The sequence below is a fragment of the Spermophilus citellus genome, assembly GCF_964194105.1.
Source record: "Spermophilus citellus genome assembly, chromosome: 1".
In the NCBI taxonomy this organism is placed as follows: domain Eukaryota; kingdom Metazoa; phylum Chordata; class Mammalia; order Rodentia; family Sciuridae; genus Spermophilus; species Spermophilus citellus.
In genome coordinates this window covers 124,897,531-124,914,846 of record NC_138182.1, presented here as the reverse complement: position 1 = coordinate 124,914,846, position 17,316 = coordinate 124,897,531, and the positions used below count along the sequence as shown (strand labels likewise).

The 17,316-nt window shown below is 39.0% G+C and overlaps 1 long non-coding RNA gene across 1 annotated transcript in view; it reads left to right on the top strand.

Moving 5' to 3' along the window:
* Positions 1 to 17,316, top strand: part of LOC308647982 — a 75,697-nt gene that overhangs the window by 6,507 nt on the left and 51,874 nt on the right. Inside the window, exons 2-3 of the long non-coding RNA XR_014021753.1 lie at positions 1,283 to 1,323; positions 1,849 to 1,936. This is a non-coding gene — a long non-coding RNA (uncharacterized lncRNA). The remainder of the gene's footprint in view (positions 1 to 1,282; positions 1,324 to 1,848; positions 1,937 to 17,316) is intronic.

The window sequence follows — 17,316 nt, the reverse complement described above, 5'->3', positions numbered from 1 at the left end:
GGAAAGGCAAGGATGGAAAGAACAGAGCATGTATCAACGGACCTGGAAGAAGGCACAGCTGTCCTACTTTTCTCCTGTCTATTGAGTATGCACCAGCCCCTTTCTTACACTGTACCCTATGGGCAAATATGCTTGAGGAATCCTCTTCACTCCTCCTCAAAATGCTTTTTAACTCTGAACTTGTCAAGCCAACCAAGAAATACTCAAAAGTTATTTTCTAGGAAAGGCTCAGGCATCGCATAGAATTCTGCATGGAAGGAACAGTGGAGTATATAAGACTCAGCAGCTCTGTGGACAGAGCTAATATCAGGGTTGGTCTGAGATCTAAATGATCAGGTCTCCTCTGCATTACAGGTTACTGGGGTGGGAGGTTTGCTGAAAGAGAAAGGAGTGAAGGAAAGAGCAAAGTCCAGTTGAGGAAGAAAAGAGAAGACAGGGGATTAGCAGGAGCCAGGGTGACCTTACTGTCACATTGGTCTAGCAATGTATGTTGGGAGGAAGGGGTGAGTAGGAAAAGGAATGATCAGGAAAAGTCAAACCTCAAGCAATGACTTAAAATTGATCAGCCAGCATATGTTAGGCTATAACAGAAAGCCTAGTCATGTTATGACTTGGCTATGAGATGTCCCTCCAGAAGCTCTTGTGTTAATGCAGGAGGATTTAGAGGTGAAGTGATTAGATCATGAGAGCTGTGACTAATCCATTGACATAAATGAATTAGTCCATTGACAGATTCATAATTTGAATGAACTAGGTGGTAACTATGGGCAGGATGGACGTGGTGAAGGAGTAGGTCACTAGGGCATGCCCTTGAGGAACTATATTTTGTTCCTGCCTCCTTGCAATGTCCTCTCTCGCTCCCTCCCTCCCTCTCTCTGCTTCCTGACTTTCCTCTACCACACTCTTCTGCCAATTTTCTGTCTCACCTTATGCCCAGAGTAATGCAGTTGGCCAGTTACAGACTGAACTTCTGAAATTGTGAGCCTAAAATAAACTTCCCCCTCCACTTTAAATTGTTCTTATCAGGCATCCTGCTCAGAGTGATGAAAAACTGACTAACACAGTCTTATAACCAAACAAGTTTAGAGGTTAGGGCAACAATTAGGACAGCTTGAGCAAATCTGTGGAACAATGATCTGGATCTAGCCTGTTTCTACAGGGTGGTTTCCTTCTCTGGCCAGGGATTGCAAGGCTGCCACAGCATCAAAACTCACTGCCAAGCATGAGAACATCTGGCTTCTGGCAGCTCAGCTAGAAAATAATATTCTTTTTTCTTTTTCAGATGCATCCAATAAACTTCTCATTACACTTCCTGAACCTCAAGTGAGTCACACACTCATCCTTGAATGAATTCCTATGTCCAAGGAAATAGCACATGACGACTGGTGTAGGGCTGGCTCTCCAGAAACAACTTCTATGACAACAGGGACAGGCAGGATTACTCTGACCAAGTAATGATGATCTCAATTATCCCTTGGCTGGTACATAACTAGTACCATTTAGATGTCTATGAGAGGAGACACCTCATGACAATGAATGTCTTGGGCATGATATAATGGGCATTTGAGGGCATTAGGTTTCGTTCTCCTGATGAATCCCAGAAAAAAAAAATCCTCAATTTTCAATGACTTTTATAAACAAAGTTGTATTTTTCATTTATGTGACATGCACAATGAAGGGTTGTCTTGGAGCTTTCTTTGCTCCCTGTCTCCTCTCTCAGAGACCCAGGCAAATAGAGCTTCCACCATTAGGAATGCCCGTGATTGCCATGACAGGGAAAAAACTGATTTTTACTCTGCCTTTAAGTGTCCACCTGGAAGTGACATGTCAATTCCACTTGCATTTCAGTGTCCAAAGCAGGTCACACAGCAACTTCCACCTTGAAGGCACTAGAGAAGTGCATTGTGAAGAGATGAATGAAAGTGCCCATGAGCAGGTAAGACAGACATTCCAGGAGAAAGCATATTGTTGATGCAGAAGAAGGATATAAAGGAATGCTTTAAAAATAATTTTTATTATAACTATGAGTGCATATTGTACAAAATAATGAATTTTACAGTGACACTTTCATAATGCATGTAATATGCTTTGTTCCTACAGCCTCCCTATTATCCTTACCTACTCTCCTTCCCCTCCAGGGCATTTTCCCTTCCCCAAAGAATCCCCTAAGGGGATGTATATACTCTTCTTCACATAACCCTTTAGGGAGTAGGAACTCAGACAATAGCTGTATGAATAGTTGTGTACACATGCATGTTGAAGTGCTGCAAATGTGACAAATAACAAGTGAAAAAAAAACCTCAGCATAACCAGAATGTTCACAGCAGTGTAATGGTTCAAAAAAACCAAACTATGATGGATAATTCTGTGACATTGTGTTTTTTAACTGGTGTGTAATAATTTTACATAATAATGGGATTTATTATGCCATATCTGTATAGGCACAAAACATAATTTGATCAATCTCATTCTCCACTGCCTTCTCTTTCATTCCCCTCCTCCTCCCACTAATCTGCTTGCTTTACTTTACTGATCCCTTGTTATTATTATTAATTTAATTAGTGAGCTGTATATATATGAAAGTGGGATTCACTGTGGATTATTTGCACATGGATATAGCATAACTTGATAGATTTAATTCCCCAGGACTTCCCCAAGACCTCCCCCTTCTTCCTCCCCCTCAGACCTCTTCCTCTACTCTATCTCTAGAATTTTAAAAAGTTGCTTTGAAGAGCGTTTAATGATATGGAAAAATTTTAATGATAAATAAAAACTAAGTGAAGAAAAAAGAATTATATTGTATTATTAATATAAATTGCACACTCAAGGAAGAAGACAAAGGAAATATTGATGATGGCTACCTCTGGTGAATGTTACTATCTTCTTTGTGTTTTTCTGTATTTAGTTTTTTATATGGATACGTAAATCTTAGAAAATAATAAGGTAAAAATATAATTTAAAAATAGGAATATAAGGATATTTATTATAGCAATTTTGTAGCAGAAAATTTAAAACATCTAATCTCCATAATAGGAGGTTGGTTAAATGAATTGTAGGTCATAATAGGTTATGATGAAACATTAAGATCCATTAGATCTGCTTTGAATATTTGCTAAGATATAGTAAGTAAAAAAAAAGTTACGGGGAAGTGGGTATTGTATACTGCCATTGTTTAAACTCATGCACACATACACACATTTTTTTTCAAAGAATGCACAAAATTTTGTTAACAGTGGTTGCCACTAGGTAGGGAAATCTAGGAGACCACAGAACAGATTTATAGCTATGGATAGGGACTTTCAACTCTATGTTCTTTACATTGTTTTGATTTTTTTAACCCTGTATGTACATTATTTATTTGGAGTCATATTTTACAAATAAATGATACAAAATAAATAAGTCAGCTGCTGACTCCAGTAGACACATTGTAATTACCAGATCCTTTCACTGCCCTTTTGGCTTCAGGCCATCATTCAGTGCCTTCAGACCCAGCTTGGGCTCTAGCCACAGCTTAGTGAGGCTTACAGGTTGAACATGGATTTCATTGATCTGTCTGCCATTGTAAGCACAAATAACAGAGGGTCCCCCAAGGCTGCTGGACTCAGACTTGGGGAATACAAGTCATCTTTTCACCTGGGCTACAGATATCTGGCATCCTTCCCAGGGACCTGTCTGTTCAATACACAAAGTCCTCCACTCAGCTGATTTTGAAAATTTCCTGTAAATAATTGACATCTTGAGCCCATGCCTTTTTTGTCTGCCCAGGGCCATTTAATTCTTGGGAATTACTTATATTCATACTGAGCAGGACTAACTACTGTAGATAATTTCAGGGTCAAACTTTTTGAAGAAAAAGAGATCAAATGCACAGCCTGCAAATTCAGCACTCAGTCCCCCAAAGTAAAGTGTTAGAGTATGGCTAATTGTAGTTTATATCCCAGGACAAACTTGGTGAGAATATAGTTGATAACAGAAGAGATTTTGTTCCTTAACTTTATCCTGAAATTGGGCTCTATGGTTCACTAAGCTTTGATCTCGCCATACCTTCTCCCAGCACCTCCAACAGCATATGTTCGCCTATTCCCAGCTCTGCAGGGAATAGCCCGTGATAAATGTTACTTATTCACACAGCAAATTCCCAGTGCAGGTGTCAGGCTTACAGTGATAAAGGGAACCCAAAAGAGAATAACTGCTGCTCTCATGGAGTTTATATTCAAGTAGATAGGCAGAAATTCTAAAATTTAAAAAGTAAGATATATAATATGGTATAAATACTAAGAAGTGAGAAAAAAAAAGCCCAGGCATGGATAGACAGTACCAGAGAGAGAACTCACACAAAAGGTGAAGCTGGAAGACCTGAAGGCAACAGAGCAGGGACCATGTGGCTATTGAGGGAAGTGTGCTTTGTGAGAAGAAGCCAAGTTTACCTCCAGTTCAGCAGAAGGCAGAAATAGATGGTCCACTGAGATTTTGAAATGATGTTTTAAAATTTCTGCAATAAAACATTTAAAAATTTATTTCCAAGTTCTGAACAGTTATAAGAAATAAAACAAGTGTACAAAATTGGTTATATCATGGTATAACCATAAAGAGAACTATAATCTAGTCCTTAACAGCCATGGATTTGGAAGAATATTTAATACGGTGGGAAAACTCATGCGAAATAAAATGTAAAGTAGGAAAAGTAGAATGCAAAATTATAATCTAGTTTGTCTTGTTCATGATGTTAACCAGGCTTAACACTCAAACAGCATACAGTCAATTGTAATCATGATTAAATTGTCTAATTTAAACATGATGGGAAAATATATCAGATCATCAGTGAGGTTGACCTTCAGTGATGGAATGCTTCATAATTTCAGCAGTATATTTCAAAGGTTCCAGGATTATTTCAACACACATCTAGGGCTAAAAATGTCTGTTTTATATTTGTACGACTTTATTCATCATTGAGAATTGGAAGGGCCAATGTGCCCAAGGACATAAGTAGGAGCACAGGTGGTTTAACCCCAGGCCTGATGGAAGTAACTTTGCATAGAGTTGAAAATACCCCAAGAAGGAACCAGAAGTAGCAACCCCAAGGCACAGGCTGGTTACTTGTAAGTCAATACTCAACTTGAGGTTTCTGTACCCTATATGGAACTTTTTCCAGCTACCTCAGCCTGCTGAGAAGGAGGTTAACAGATGACACCCATACATACAAATGCTAGTGAGTTCCACCTGTGACTCAGGTTCATTAAGAATTCCAGGTTGTTCCTGTACAGTCTGACCTTGGGGAGAATGTAGGGATTCTGTCATGTGCCAGCACTTGGCTTGGTGCCGGAGAATCTTGATAGTCTACTAAATGAGGGTTACCTGCATGGGATCATTGGATAAGGGTATCATAAGCCCAATCATTACTGAACTCTTGGGGACCTTCTGGCTGATGATGAGTCCTCCTCACTGGATAGCAGTGAAAAAGGTGAATGGGTGCTACCTTAGCTGCCAGGTGGCTCTCCTGATGGATGGCTTCTGCTGTGTTGGAAGCTCCTAGTTCATCTGCCTCTCACTGCTGGGTCTTTCTCCTTTTTCCTCAATTCAACTGCTTTATTTTTAGTCATAAGGTGGGAAAACGGATCTTCAGGTATCCACTAGCATCTCTTCTTAGCTCATCTTTTGGAAATGGACAGTATGGGTTTGTGGCCTTTTCTTGTTTCTATAGTAGGTGACTCATGCCTAGTGCAGGGAATGAGGTAGAGGAGAGAGGAGTCTTTGGGTTTTACTCATTCTATTGATTCAAAGTACAGGCCAAATATAAAGAGGAAACCAACATGACTGAAAGCCATGCTTCTCTGTGACATGGATGACAGGCTATAAACCTCAGTGTATCCCCTGAAAGTGAACTGGGTGCTATTATTATTACTGCAACTGTTATTTCAGCTTTATTCTACCTACACTAAAGCCTAAAAGAAATCTTCTGGCTCTACGCCTTCCCCCTCTGACAATTATTTCCTTTTCAGGCAGGCCAAAGAATTCCCCTGGAAGGCTGCATAAACCACCAAGTACTCTGGGCCAGATGGAACACACTGGCAAAAATGCAATGGGTTCACCTCTGACCTTGACCAAGCTGGTGAATGCTAATGAGCTCCCTGAAACCTCAGCTGATGCAAATTGGGTGGCAAACTTCACTACCAAGCCCAGGCCTCACATCTCTGCAACCAATACTGATCCATATAGAAAGGGTTTGCCCCACTGGGAGGCCCCTTCAGAACTGTTCTCCCCAGAACCTGTCTTCCACACAACACTAGGGCTGGGCAGGCCCTTATGTAAACTACCATTTCTCCTGCATATAACCATTTACAGATCATGGGTTTCCCTCCCTGACATTAGGAAAAACAATACCAGGGAGGCTGGTGAAACTGCAGAATCATGGAATACAGTTCTCTATGCCCCTTCTAGAGGTATACCCTCTCAAACCCAAGCGGGAGCCAAATTCCTCACTGTTCTCAGGGATTTTTGCCCAGAAGAAAACTTCAGAGAAAGAAGATCTGCATATCAGTGGGTCCAGAGAGCACTCTGAGAATCTCATTGGAGTGAGGGACCCAACACACCCCAGACAGTCACTTCTCCACTTCATTCTCACTGCATTGCCTATATAAGTTGAGAACTTGGCCTTCTACCAAAATGCCCCCTTCCCGGGAAAGGCTCTGCACTGACTCGGGGGTAGCATTGCTTTGGGCATCTGTAGTGTGGAAATATTGCCTGAATTCAAATCCATTTCCAGCACTTGCTTAAACTTAAACACATCCACTTTACTTTCTTCAGCCTCAGTTTTCTTAGTAATAAACTGGAAGTTTGTTATAATATCCATCTCATAGAGTGTTGTGTAGTGCTTAGAACAGTGGTTGGCACATGGTTAGTGCTCAGTGAATTACCAAATTATTTCCTAAAAGTAGACTTTGGGAGGAGAGGTACTTGGAAAGAAATAAGAAAGGGACATGCACATCTTGAAACTGTGCCCATGGTATTTCCAGCAGACGTGTGCATAGGCCTAGGTAGAGACAGGATAGGGCACCAGCATGAGGGGGATGGTGCTCTGTTAGTGTGCTAACAGAAGAGTGAGAGGCACTCTTCAGTTGTGGGGGAAGGTGGGTAAAATCTATATTGAAATAAGTGATATAATGAATGTTTCTGTGAAAATTTGGGGAGCATACAATACAGTTTAAATCAATAGTTCTACTATCCTCTGACCATTATAATACATTTCATTCCAGTTTATTTTGCCATGCACAACTTATAGACATAATATTTATTTTGTTCCACTTTATATCCAATTTTAACTATATTGAGGTCACATTTTAAACTACTTTTACCTACTTAATTCAGCTTGAACACTTTCCCCTCATTAAAGATGGTTTTTAAGGACTACATTATATTTCATCATATGGATTCATTTATCCAATTCACTATAAACATTTAAGCTGTTTCTAATTTTTGGTTATTATAAATCATGCAGCAATGGACATCCATGTCCATAAATCTTTATGTGCATGTCTGGTAACTTCCTCAGAATAAATTCCTAGAAGTGGAATTATTGGATCAAGAGTTGGGTTCATTTTGAAGGACTTAGATACATATTGCTCTTTTTCTTTCTATGAAAGCACATACAGAGAAGAGAAGCAGCCATAATTCAAGCAGCCTTTTCCCCTTCCTCTACTGTCTTGGCTAAATACTTTTCATTCTTCCACACACTGCTAAGCATCAACTTCCCCAGGAAGCCCTCTTTAGTTTCCCACCCTTGTCTCAGTGCCTCTCATTTATACAGTTGTTCCCTGCTTTCCATGAGGGATTGGTTCCAGACCCCTGTGGGTACCAGAATATGCAGATGCTCAAGCCCCTTGTATAGGATGGTGTAGTATTTATAACATATGCATACTCTCACATAGTTCAAATCATCTCTACAATATTTATAATGCATAGTCTAAGTGCTACATAAATAGTTGTTATACTGTAGCATTTAGGGATTAATGATAAGAACAAAAATCTTTACATGCTTAATACAGATGCCATTTTTTTCTGAAAATTTTCAATGCACAATTTGTTGAGTGCACAGATGCAGAACCCATGGATATGGAGGGCCAGTGATACTCTTACAGTCCTCGCCCTTCTCTTACACAGCCTTTGGTATGCTAAATTGTATTTAATGATTTACACGTATATCTAGCTAAACTAGGAACACCTTAAAGGCAGAATAATCTCCACAGTTCTGGCATGTGCACCTAATAGATACTCAATAGATTAATGAAGTGAAAACAGAGCAAGTATGTGGGTGGGCTCATGCCATGCGGCAGCACATACAGTGCCTTCTCTGCTCACACTGGCCTCCCACACCATATCCTCGCCAGGGAGTGTGCTCCAGGGAACATCACTAATTCTTCCACTGTTCTCTGAGCTGGCCCAGAGACAATTACTTCTTGTGTGACATACACACAAGATCAGCGTATAACAACCTACAGACCTGTTTAGTGGAAGCAAAGACTCTGGATAACATGACCTCTGGTCAGAGGTACCAACACACAGCCCAGGCCAGAATCTGGGGTGCCAGATTCTTAAATTTGGCAGGAAATCAAGAGATTGTACAGCTCAACATGCCAAGGTCTAGGGAAGCACAGATATAACACATATGCCATCCTGTTGCTCTAGGGATTGAAACAGCAGCAAATATGGGGTTGGGGTTATGGCTCAAGTGGTAGACTGCTCACCTAGCACGTGCCAGGTACTGGGTTTGATCCTCAGCATCACATAAAAATAAAATAAAGATATTATTTCTACCTAAAACTAAAAATTTATTTTTTAGAAAGAACAGCAAATGTTAAGTACCTATAAATATCTGCCTTATCATATTTGCTCAACCAATGGGATTCATTCATTCATGTGATTATTTGTTCGGCTAATATGTACTGAGTGCCTCTTTCATGCCATAGTCTAATGGCTAATGTGTAAAAGTGATCCCCTTCAGTATAACTTGCATTAAAAATTTATTTTTAAAAAAGATACCTGAGATAAAATGGGACAACATCCTTTGAAACACTGCAGGATTTCTATATTCTTATTATGCAAGAATGGTTCCCTGTTCCCTGCTCATACAGTCTATAAGTGGCCACCTATTCAACATTATTACCCAGTTCTACAATAGCCCCCCAAAAAATAGGCACTTATGAGTCACATAGACCTGAATCTAAATCTTAGACCCATTACTTACTAGCACTGTGACTATGAGAAAGTCGCTTTGCCTCTCTCAGTCCCGGTTTCCTCATCTATCGAATGGGACTGCTTGTGTCTACCTTTGTGGTAAGCAGAATAATATCCCTAAATATGTCCCCACTGCAATGTCTAGAGCTGGTGAATATGGCATCCTACATGGCAAAAGGGATTTTGCAAATGCTATCAAGGTTAAAAAGCTTGAGATGAAGAGATATCCTGCACTATCCAGGTAAGCCTATCTAATTATAAGAATCCTTAAGAGCTGAGAATCTTTGCTAACTTCACTTTGGTGCAAAGTGAGGCAATGGAAGTATGTGTAGTGAGAAAGCAGCAGGAAGACCTAACGCATCATATATGGCTTTGAAGTTGGAAGAAGAGCTATCCTAAAGTGATCAGGCTGTCTCCAAGAGCTGCAGAAGACAGGAAGCCACATTCTCACCAAGCCCTCCAGAAAGCAGCATGACCCTACTGACATGCTAATCTCCCCAGAGAAACCTGTGGTATACTTCTGACCATTTTACATCAGAAGATAAAGCCACTGTACTTGTGGTTATTTGTTACAGCAACTATAGGAAGCTCATACAACTTTATGCTCTTGCTAAGAGGCCCATATGCATGTTCATTTATAGTTAACTTATGTGTCAATGAGGATCAAAGCCAATCATGAAATAACCAGACAACTTCTTAAGAGGGTTATTACCTCTCTGCTCCTTGTCCACTCTACCCAGAACCAGGGCTTCTTGAAACAGGGAAGGAGATCATTATTGGCAAAAAAATGCTGTTTAAAAAAATATTCAAATATCTCATAATAAAGGAAGCAAAGGAGTAGGTAAACCAGAGTCTTTAATTACAAATGATGGAAGTGTGTTTGCCATCCTCTCTCTACCTTCCTTTTCTCCCATGGACCTCAATTAGCAGCTGCCAGTCAATAAGAGCACCTCTCTCAAAGGCCAACAAAGGGCCTGCCTGACAGCCCTACTCTCCAACCTTCTCTGGAGACCCACCCAGTCCACAACAGGGCAGGATTTCTCATACTTCAGCATACATTTGGCCCAGTCACCTAATCCTGGGTTCAAACTCTGATGCTGCTGTTTTTCTGGCTGTATAACTGTGGGCAATCATTGCACCTCTCTGAGTCCTGGATTTCTCTTTAGAGAATTAAGTTTCATTCCTACTATATATGGTTGGTAGTACATGAAAACTAGCAAGATTGATAATGGCATCATATAGCGCCTTTCACATAGAAGGCACCAATAAGTGGATATATTCTTCAAAACTATAACAAGAGCACTAAACAAATAAATATGTGTGTAAACACACATGAAAGAAATTCATATTACATATTACATATACTATACTTAAAATATACACATATGTAAACTGAATATGTACATGTGTATTAAATACATGTACACACACAAAAACAAGAAATACGACCTAGGGCTTATCTTTAAATTTTAACAGTCCAATGGGAACAAGACAGGCAATATACGAAATCATAATATAATGCAGTGAGTGCTCTAATAGGAGAAAGTGCCTCGGATTACAAGCTCAGGAAAGAGAAACAACCTGGTTTGAGTAATCAATTTTAGTGAAGTTGCGTGTGTGTGTGTGTGTGTGTGTGTGTGTGTGTGTGTGTGAGATACTGGAGATTTACACCAGGCCTCACACATGCTAGCCAAGATCTCTACTACTCTATCACTGAGTCACACCCCTAGACATGAAGTCACTTCTAAATTGAATTTTTAGGATTAACAAGAATTCACTGGATGAAAAATATAAGAAATAAACAATATATGCAAGGAAATAGACAATGGAATGGCCTACAGCACGGAAGAAAAAATATAAAAACAAAAATCCTAAGTCAAGAAATGAGCATAATTTAATATTACAGAGTTGATAAGGGGAGGAAGTATGGAGATTATTTATTGATGTAATTGTTGTGTATGGGTATGACTATATTGTTGATTATTGTTAGATGCATTAGGTTAAACATATCTTTGCATTAATGCATAGTACATTTCCCTCCCCTAACAACTGTTATGGTTTTGATATGAAGTGTCCCCCAAAAGCTCATGTGTGATATAATGCAAGAAGGTTTAGAGATGAAATGATTGAGTTATGAGGCCCTTAACCTAACCTAATCAGTGCATTAATCCACTGATAGGTAGTAATTGTAGGCAGGTAGGGTGTGGCTGGAGGAGGTGGTGCATTGGGGGATGTCTTTGGGGTATATATATTTCCCTGGAAAAAATATATATTTTCTTTCTCCTCTGCTTCCTGGTGCCATGTCCTGGGCCACTTTCCTTCACCACACCCCTCTGCCATGGTATTCTGCCTCACCTCAGGCCCTGAGGAATGAAGTCCATCTATGGACTGAGAACTCTGAAACCATGAGCTCCCAAATAAACTTTTCCTCCTCTATGTTATTCTGGTCTTTTTGTCACCGAGGAGAAAAAAATGACTAAAATATCTGCTAGGGAAAATTCTGTTTTCCACCCAACCCTGAAGCTTTCCTTTACTTCCTGAGACTTACTGGGAAGATTGCTGCTGTTGGTAAACTAGAGACATGCTGAGAAACTTAGATAATTGTCCCCCAAAAGACAGGAGAACCTGAGAGGAAGATTGGCAATGAGGGCAAAAGGTCTCCAGCATTTGTGTTTTGTTAAGAAGCTGTCGTAAAGGTTTAAATTAATTTCAATTTTTTTCCAACTATTAGTTCTTTAAATTTGCTTTAATGCCAAGAGAGGACTTTCTGGGGCCTGGTTTTAAATGTATTTCACATCTATACATAAATCCAAGCTTTCTCTAGCCAGACTATTTTATTACTGTTTTATTTATTGTTTCTTCCAAGTTCCTATCTCTATCCCTTTACTTATGCAGTATGTCCTGCTTGGAATGCTTTCCTTACTTATCTAAATCCCTTCCATTCTTCAAGACGCAGCAATATACTCCATATGTTCCATAAAACCTGCTGCTTTGATGCATTTTATGCATTTGTCTGTATCATGAACTTGGTACTTATCTTCCAGAAAAATCTTCACAATATCAAAGGAAAATGCAGAGGAAAACTTATCACTCTTTAAGACTACTGCTATAAAAGAACAATTACTTAAAATAATCCCTTCCAATCCTTAACTATGGAGTGTGGCTAATCCATAACATTGTAACCACAGTAGGGACTTTTATTTCATCTTCTAAACTTCTGCCTTACAAAGTTAGTGACCTTTTTATGTCTACAGTGTATGTCCCTCCTATATTTTTGGCTTTTATACGCAGTGAGGTCTTACAAGGTTATAATCTTAAATCCTTAGTAGAGAGCAGTGTCTCAAATAGAGAAGATGCTCAATAAATGTTCATTACTCCCTTAAGTAGCTTAAAGCTCCCTGAAGAATGCCTGTTTCTTCCTTTTAATCTCCACAACAGCTTTACAAAGATCACCAGCTAAAACACCTCTAGGAAAGAAGCAAATTTTGTAAATGAATACAACAGGTTAGGTGTCAGATAGTACAGACAGGCTTAGTAATGTGCTGAAGTGGCTGTTTCCATCTCATGAGAGCCAATTGTTATATGTTAAAGATTTTGTGAGTCAGTTTAAACAAAGCTTATATTAATTTATTATTAAATAGATTATATCAAAACAAAGGTAATAAATACTAAAAAATTATCACTTCCTAATTATTTTACAAAATGCTGCCTTCATTATGCCCTTGAGGCTAGAGCCATTTATTATATTTGTATGGTGAGAATGCTATACAATGCTAGATAATTAACAACTCACTGAATGATGTCAACTTGAAAGACTAAAGTTGTCTGTAGTGAGAGTACGTACTTATGGAAATTAGCAAATACTTCAAATCAGGGTTATAGTTTTGTTGATTTTCTGTACTTAAGAAAGTGATATATTGTTAGTGAAGATAAAACTTAAGATTACCTTATGTTATAGTCATTACATTCTGAACAACACAAAAAATAAGAAAATATTTCAGTATTCAAAACTTAGCATGATTCGTCAAAGAAGTCATATCAATGAAGTTTTTCAATGCTAGATAAAATAATACAAGATACCCAGTTAAATTCAAATTTCAAATACAGTAGTCTTCCCCTTGCCCAAGTTTTCACTTTCCATCATTTCAATTACTTGTGGTCAATGACATTCTAAAAATATTACATGGAAAACTCCAGAAATAAACTATTAACAAGTTTGAAATTGCATGCCACTCTGAGTAGCTTGAAGAAAACTTGCATTATGCTGGGCATGAACTGTCCCCTTATGCTGTAGCATGGTCAGTGTAGCCATGTTTATTTGCTATCCTCCTATTAGTCATTTGGTAACCTTCTTGATTATCTGATCTACTGTCATGCTATTGCAGTGCTTATGTTCAAGTAATCCTTATTTAACTTAATGATGACCCAAAAGCACAAGGGTAGTGATGTTGGCAATTTGGATATGCCAAAGAAAAGCCATAAAGTGTTTGTTTTAAGCATAAAGTGTTTGTATAGACAGTTGATCCTCATGGGACAATTTTACATTATTCCAAGAAGAAGGATGAGTAAAAAAGAATAAGATATTTTGAAAGGGAGTGGAAAGGGAGAAGGAGAGAGAAAGACCACATTCATATAACTTTTATTAGAGTATGTTTTTCCATTAGTTACTGTTATTAATTTCTTTAAAAAATTTTTTAGTTGTAGATGGACACAATAGCTTTATTTTATTTACTTATTTTTATATGGTGCTGAGGATTAAACTCAGTACCACATATATACGAGTGAAGCACTCTGCCACTAAGCCACAATACCAGCCCCTGTTATTAATTTCTTACTTGCCTAATTTATAAAGTGAACTTTATTGTAGGTGTGTACACATGCAGGGTTTGGTAAGATATCCAGTTTCTGGCATCCACTGGAGGTTTTGGAGCATTTCCCCCTCAGATAAGGAGGGAATTCCATAACCAACGAATATTTTAGCACAATTATATACCAAATACTATACAGATCACATGCATATTAAAACTTTATTTGCTCTTCTTTTGTAATTAAAATTTAACAGAGCTTCTTGTATTTTTGTTTACTAAAGCTGGCAACCCTAAACATACATCTTCATTGTTTCATTTTTATCTTATTTGCTTACATAAATAAAAACATCAATAAACAGTCACACTGGAAATACACTTGCTTGTTAGTCATAACCAGAGGTTGGCTGTGGATGTAGGAGTTTGATTTAAAAAAAAAATCACAGATGGACATGGTAATGCACAACTATAATCCCAGCTACTGGGGAGGCTCAGGCAGGAGGATCACAATGACGCCTGGGCTGCTTAGGGATCAATATGGGGATGTAGCTCAGTGGTAGAGCATTTGCCTGGCATGTGGGAGGCCCTAGGTTCAATTCCCAGTATTTCAAAAAAGAAAAAAAAAATCAACAAAATTGTCCCATGAGGATCAACTGTGTATACAAAATCTGCAAAAAAGGCTTTGGTATATTTTATTATTATTGTCTATAAATTTATGCTACATATACACATTATTATATCAGTCAAATGTCTATTAAATACAGACTTTATTAATTTTTGGAAAGCTGGTTGTTTAATATTCATCAACAAGGCCCTGGAGACCTTGAGAGAGGAGTGGACCACCCACTGAGAACACATTCTAGGTCACTTCTTAAGACAGTGTCCCTCCAAGGAAGTCTCTTCACCAGCCCTCCTTCAGCTGTCATTCTGTCCTGTCAGAGGCCAGGTCCAGGCCAGAGCCCTGCTGAGCAATAACAACAGAGCTCAACCAGTCTTCTGGAGCATCTAAACACAGCAACTGAAGTTAAGTTCTTTCCCTACTTCAAGACTAAAGATTAAAAAATACTTAGAGGAGAATCATTCCTCCCTAATCCTGACCACCAGCTCAGTGAGCCCCAATCCAATCACCTAGGCTCCCCCCATTCATTCCCATCTCACCAAATCCCCATCCTAGCCAAGAAGCATCTTTGGAGCCATCAGGCTCTGCCATATGGGACCAAAAGCAGATGGCTTCCCCATCTGGCCAGAGTGTTAATGTTACAGAAAGACTGATGCAGCTGGCAGGCTGGGGCTCAGGCTTCTACCCCTATTCTTTCTTATCAGAGAGGTCACATGAACCACACTCAGGGCAGCCTCAGGGGAAAGAGGTCCTGGAATGAGAGTCCTTCCAAATCAACACCATTAAAGACAGGAAGAGCAGGAAGCACATCAACAAGGAGACACCTCTAGGCTGTCCCATCCCCAGAGGAGCAGATTGGCAAGGACAGAACTGAAGACAAGCTGAGCCTCTGTTCCAGATGCTTGGAAAGAGCCAGAGGCTCCATGCAGACCGGGTTTCCACATTCCAGGCCGTAGCTGCGCTGCACTGTATTCTCATGCCACACACTTGCTTTGTGTTAGTAAGTAAAAGAATCAGGAAACTTTAGAGCAATAAAGACTGTTTCTTATTTTATGTTCTCTCTTTCTTCCCCTCTCTTCAGAATGAGCAGACATAATAGAAAAAAAATGTAAGAACAAAATCTGAAGTTTTAAGTAGGGGAAAGAAATTAGTAGAAGCTTGGCCCCAAATGCAGAATATTAAATGACTTACTTGGGTGTAACTGTAGTATTATACTTAGTATTTAACACCCTGTGAATACATTCCCAACTCTAGATCTGTGCCCCAGACCATTGTTTCGCAAGGCATGTTCAGATAGCTGTTTTGGCATATTTTATGGAAAAAATAGGGGGAAGGGAGTTCAATGGTTAAATAAGTTTGAGATATTTAAGGTTTAATATTTTAATTTTTAAACTACAAGACTTCTCAGAAACTTTAATAGAGTATTTTGGGAGTGTTTTCACTGGAGTAAAGATCACCATGTTTTCCAAATTTATTTGAGTCCAGAACCCATTTTTTTTTCTTCATGGAATATCTTGCAGAGATAGTACTCTGTGAAGAAACATTGCAAAACTCTCACTCAGGCTCTATTTTCTTTAGTTTCTCATTAATCAGCAACAGATTGGCACTCAAATGTCCCTGGCTTCATTTACTTCTCTCTCCCTTACCTTTCCTCTCCTTCCTCATGACCCTCGGGGTGCTCTCCCCTTTCTTGGCTCACAGACTTTCTTGGTACCATATCTTTGCCAGGATCACAAGCTTCTGGAAGGCAGAGGAGCTTGGAGGGAAGAGCCTGAACAAGAAGCCACATGACCTGGAGCCAAAGTCTAGCCCCAAGTGAATCTCAGATTCCTTCCATGTAAAACGGCAGCATAGTACTTGTCACAGACCAATTGTGAGGATCCCATGAACGGGTTTCATGAAAGTGCTTTGTTATCTTAGAGTGAAACTTAAAAATGATCACCAACCCCATTTCTCCTAAATTTATCATATCATAAGAATCATCTGGGACACATTAAAACTGAACTCCTCTGAGAAGTCTGTGGGTGGGACCTGGAATCTGTAATTTTAACAAGCATTCCAGTTGAATTTTACCATCAAGAGAATTTAGAAGATACCAAATTATTTGTGAGAAATAGGAATAGATGATGAATTTAACAGAAAAAGCTACAGACAAATGAGAGATATTTGGCTAGGGGTTGGGGAGTCAGGAGAAGCAAAACTGCAGGTCTCACTCTGTAACACCAAGGTGGGCCATGCTATCCTCACTGAGAGGTGCTGGGCTGGGTACTGGACCTGTGCATAGTAATTCTCAAAGTATACTCTCCTAAAACTATATTGCTAGGTACCTCACTGATCATGGTTTATCCAAAACAGTCCTGATTATGTCTTTATTTGAATCTTAGATACTTTTAAAAAATTAATTATAGCCTTGAAGATCATGGTTAATAGAGATCTTCATTTACTAATCAAGGATTTGTTGAGCCCAAGAGAAAGATAAAGAAAACAAAACAGAATATCTCTATACCTTTTGGTGTCACATTTGGCTTTTATAACTTTTTATGTGATTGCTGAGGAGCATATAAATGACAAAGAAAATGTGACTCTGTCTCTGAAATGACCTGTTTGTAAGTAATATTTATGCTGCCTGCATATAGGAACAGGAATGATTTGGGGATTTTA